This window comes from Pongo pygmaeus, chromosome 7, assembly GCF_028885625.2.
Source record: "Pongo pygmaeus isolate AG05252 chromosome 7, NHGRI_mPonPyg2-v2.0_pri, whole genome shotgun sequence".
Classification (NCBI taxonomy): Eukaryota; Metazoa; Chordata; class Mammalia; order Primates; family Hominidae; genus Pongo; species Pongo pygmaeus.
This window is the reverse complement of record NC_072380.2, coordinates 31,357,855-31,363,236: the sequence shown is the minus strand read 5'-3', so window position 1 is coordinate 31,363,236 and position 5,382 is coordinate 31,357,855. Positions and strand designations below refer to the sequence as shown.

The window sequence follows — 5,382 nt, the reverse complement described above, 5'->3', positions numbered from 1 at the left end:
AGGATTGTTACATAAATATGTGCCACGGTGGTTTGCTGCACCATCAACCCATCACCTAGGTATTACGCCCCCCATGCATTAGCTATTTTTTCTAATGCTCTTCCTCCCCCAACCCCACCCTCCAACAGGCCCCAGTGTGTGTTGTTCCCTTCCCTGTGTCCGTGTGTTCTCATTGTTCAGCTCCCACTTATAAGTGAGAACATGCAGTGTTTGGTCTTCTGTTCCTGCATGGGTTTGCTGAGGATAGTGGCTTCCAGCTCCAACCATATCCCTGCAAAGGACGTGATCTCTTTCCTTTTTATGGCTGCATAGTATTTCATGGTGTATATGTACCACATTTTCTTTATCCAATCTATCAGTTATGGGCATTGGGGTTGATTCTATGTCTTTGCTATTAGGAATAGTGCTGCAATGAACACACATGTGGGTGTATCTTTGTGACAGAATAAATCTTGCAGTTTCTAATCATGACATGCAGCCATACCTCCACATTTCTCCATCATAATCTCTCTCCCTGGAGTACCCCCTTCTGCTTTATCCCAATTTCAAGACTCATATCTCTTCAAAGATTTTTTTTTCCAACCACTCTTTGCACTTTAAGGTAGCAGCTAGCACACTCTACTTGCTATTATTTGTCTACAGACTTTTATCCCATACTAGGCAGTGAGCTGCAAAGTCAATGGACAGTATTGTACCCATCTTAGAGCCTAACACAAAGAAACTGTTTAATAAATGTCTGGGGAATGAATGAGTGAATGAAATATAAATGAGGGGAATATATTTATAAAACCTTGAGGATAAACTACCTGACCTGAGAATAAACCTTGAAGTAGTTGAGGTTCAACCACTTGAGGTGCCATTTTGTTGTTTACAATAAACCCAAAAATATAAGAGAACCGTTATGGAATTGTTACAAGTCAGTTAATCACAATGCTTTCAATGTATGTTCTGTTCAGCTCATTAATCTTGGTAATACCATTAGAAGAAAGCCAGTGTGTGTGTGGTATGTCTCCAAGGGCAGGAAGGTGGCGAAGGGAGGCGAATCCGAGAGGGTAGAGGGAGGGGAAGGGCGGGAGGAGAAAAAGGTGGGAGGAGGACCAGCTGGGAGGGTGGTGGCTCACTCAGGACCCAGCAGGGGCAGCGCGATGAGGCGGGTGGCCCTGTTCCTGAACGGCAGCCCCCAAGAACAGAAGATCCTCAGACAGATTCTAAGCCTCCTGAAGGATTGTTAGGATTCCACACAGACTGGCTGACATTAAATGTTGCAGGGGCGGTACTTTACAACTACATGGAGCACTTCAGTGGATAAAGAACCTGACAGTATGCTGGCCCACATGTTTAAGGACAAAGGTGTCTGGGGAAATAAGCAAGATCATAGAGGAGCTTTCTTAATTGACCAAAGTCCTGAGTGCTTTGAACCCATTTTGAATTACTTGCATTTTAGACAGCTCATTGTAAATAATGGCATTAATTTATTGGGTGTGTTAGAAGCAGCAAGATTTTTTGGCATTTATTCATTGATTGAACACCTAGAAGTGGCAATAAAGAATTCTCAACCACCAGAGGATCATTCACCAATATCCCCAAAGGAATTTGTCTGATTTTTGCTAGCAACTCCAACCAAGTTAGAACTGCGATGCCAGGGTTTGAACTTCAGTGGTGCTGATCTTTCTTGTTTGGACCTTCGATTCACTAACTTCAAAATTGCCAATTTAAGCCACTGCAATCTTGCACATGCAAATCTTTGCTGTGCAAATCTTGAACGAGCTGATCTCTCTGGATCAGTGCTTGACTGTGCAAATCTCCAGGGAGTCAAGATGCTCTGTGCTAATGCAGAAGGAGCATCCCTGAAACGGTGTAATTTTGAGGATCCTTCTGGTCTTTAAGCCAGTTTAGAAGGTGCTAATCTGAAAGGTGCGGATATGGAAGGAAGTCAGATGACAGGAATTAACCTGAGAGTGGCTACACTAAAAAAATGCGAAGTCGAAGAACTGTAACCTCAGAGGAGCAACTCTGGCAGGAACTGATTTAGAGAACTGTCTGTCTGGGTGTGATCTTCAAGAAGCCAACCTGAGAGGGTCCAACGTGAAGGGAGCTATATTTGAAGAGATGCTGACACCATTACACATGTCACAAAGTGTCAAATGAGGATTTTAGGGGCTGGAGGAAGATGTAGAAAATGAAAATGTTTTCCTTATCACTTTTCTTTCTCCACCCACTCAGTTGTCTAGAAGAAATAACACTGTAAGGAAATTTTTAAAAAAACTTTCAGAGGATTATGCTTGTTCTCAGTGGTGCATAAGAGAAAAAACTGACTTTTTTTTCCATATTCTGATTTGTAACACAAAAGCACTCATTCAATAGATGTAGGGAAACTAGATATTGCTGCCTTTTGAACGGGGTAGGGGCGTTTACCTGGTTTTATGACCAGGAGTAGTATCTATTATATTTGCTTTTAAATAGGCATGATGTGGAAATACCATCTTGGTTTGAGAGGCATTTGAGGATTTTAATTTATGGAAAGCACAACATATGCAATTATATTTATTGAATACCTAGATGCAGTATGGATATTTAAATTGTTAAAACTTTATGAAAACTTGGAAAACGTTTTTCAGGTTCATAAATAGCTTTAGTGATCCCTCCCTCTTTAAATACCTGTCACACTGTATGAATATGGTGAGACCAGACTCCCTAAGATTTTTTTCAGGGCTCATTTTCATAATGTTTACTTTTTAGGACAAAACAGTAGCTAAATTAAAGTAATATCCAGTTCTTACTGATTGAGACAGAGTGGAAAGAAAGACATCGTTGTACATCACTGTCATTCCAAAGGTACAGTGGAACTCCGGATGGATGAAGAACTTACCTATCACTACAACACTTATAAATGAGAATTTCTCAGAATTTCATTCTAGGCAAGTTCCACTCAACACCAGACCAAGCAATTCTATCTATTTACACTATTAGCCTAGTTTTCTCATACAATCATCACAAGCATAGGAAGATACTTCAAAACCAAAAAACCAAGGTGCATCATTAATATTCATTTAATTCAAATACCAAATAGTTTATATAGGGCCAGCTTAGAAATAGATACTAAATTCAGAGCTACTGCAATCAAAACTTATATGAATGAAGATGGTAGAGTTGCCTGTTAAAAGGCAATGTAATATAATTGCAGCTAGAACCCCACAGTTGGGAATAAGGAATTTTAAATACATTTGATTACAGCCACCAAAAAAAATATATAAAGTAAAAATAAAGGCATTTGGCTGGTCCAAGATGTAATACCAATCAGTCAGCACCTGTGATTCTTTTACTTATTTTTTTGTTTTTTTTTTAAACAAATTTTAGCCCAGTTTTCTTGAGTCATTACCTCTCTGCAGCAGCAGAGGAAGGGCCTGTACCTCCCTACCAATGACCTAGTGTCCTTATTTCTACCCCAAGAGCAGGGATATTAGCTGTGTCCAAATGGGTTCTGAATTCTACAGACTCATCAACACGAGGCAAGGAATCATTGAAAAACCCATGCCTCCTTTGGGAGAATGACATATCTTTAGTATTTATGTAGCTTATTCTTCTATATCTACACATTCAAAGCTTTCCTTAACAGTAGAGGGTACATACACATAGTGGGAGGAGATCAGACCTTTACAAGTGAAGGAAAGCAACTTCAGAAATGAATTATTTTCTTTGCTTTATTATTTTTACCAAGACAGAGAAGTATTATACTGAGAGATAATCTATTTGCATAATCAATATGTGCCTAAATTATATTTAAATTATTTCACTCTATACTATGTTTTCAGGAATTATAGAATGTGTTATTCATTCACCTAAAGATACCTCTGTAGAAATAACCTAAAACTGCAGTAGGATATGAAAGATCTAAACATGGTGTGCTTAGAAACTGCAGATTTTACATCTAATGTATACTGTATTAATAAACAATATAAAGTGTTTTAAAAAAAAAAAGAAGAAGAAGAAGAAAACCAGCACCTGTTCACAGGAATACTAGGTGACTGTAGCTGATCTTGAATTCCATAAAAAGCAGAAATCTGATTCCCAGGGCTGACCATGAAGAATGTTACAAGGGGGGAAATGATTGTTGCCAGCATCAGATATCCCCCTGCCTTCTCACTCCCTTGTGGGATGACGCTAAATGATGCTAAGTGTTGGAGAAGGAATGCGCTTGACCACCCAAGTCAACCCAGCACTGCATTCTAGTCTCTGCCTTTCTCCAGCAACTGGCGGTGTGGGATCAAGGAGGTCACTTCTCCCTGGGCCTATTTTTCTCCCCTTAGAATGAAAGGTGCCCTAGAGATCTAATTCAAAATGCCAATTTTTACAGCCACACACCCAAATCTTTCTTTGTATTCTCTTTGACAGCAGACTCCTTCCTTGTGTCTCCCTGGAGGGCATTCATTTCACACTGATTTCTTGCCTCCGTAGGTTTCTGGCCAGGTGGAGTTGAGCACATGGTTGCAATGCCTCTCTGCTTTCTGTCCACCTCCACAAACCCTGAGCCCCTTACTTACTCCCTTATTTAAAATCCCTTTTCGCTGAATACCACGATAATCTTAGTGATCAGTTTCCATGATGAAAACAATTGCATTCTGTTTCTTAAAGGCTTGGTCCTGTTCATTTGAAAATTTGAGTCAATATTCGATCAGGTCTCTTTCTCTCCTTTGCGGCTCTAGTGGCTGAGGGTGAGAGGGTGGGGGATGCTGTAGGGGACACAGTCTGGGGTCTGTTCTCATGCACCTCCCCTTCCCTCTTTCTCTTCCTTGTACCTGCTCCTTTGGTCTTGGGATAAAAGGAGGAACAAGAGTGAACTTGGCATTCCCTCCCAAGGGCCATTAACTGCCCCCCTAGATCTCTGGTCTTTAGTGTCAGGTAGGTGGATAGACACTCCACAGGCCCCTCGGAGGGAGGGCTCATTCCCAAACAGATGGTGGCTCTTAGAGTGACTGGGCCAATCGCTGCTGGCTTTAATGTGCATTAATCTATCCCATAATGTAGCAGCCCAGGGCCTCTAGAGCCCCAATCTCTTCTTCCCTCATGGCCAATTCTTCAGCCAGTAGGCCCTTGTAATATCCAACTTCCGTAGTTGGCAATAACCTGAAGCTTGAGGCAGGGAAACATTGACTTCCTTCCCACCTGAAGCTTGAGGCAGGGAAACATTGACTTCCTTCCCACCTGCCACAGATCTCTCCCCAGAAAGCCTTTGTCCTGTTCCAGTAACACAGCAGCAGCCCAGCAAGTCTGCTAGATGAGCAGATGCCCGCTTAGAGACCCTACTGTATGTTACTTAACTTGTTATTAACTGAACTGTTCGTAAGAATATAAGGCAGCTCCTTCACTAATGGTTCTCTTGGG

General features: G+C 41.2%; 1 pseudogene; it reads left to right on the top strand.

The window, feature by feature from the left end:
• The first annotated feature begins 1,276 nt into the window (after positions 1–1,276).
• Positions 1,277–2,169, top strand: LOC129042235 (BTB/POZ domain-containing protein KCTD9-like; annotated as a pseudogene).
• The last annotated feature ends 3,213 nt before the right edge of the window (positions 2,170–5,382 follow it).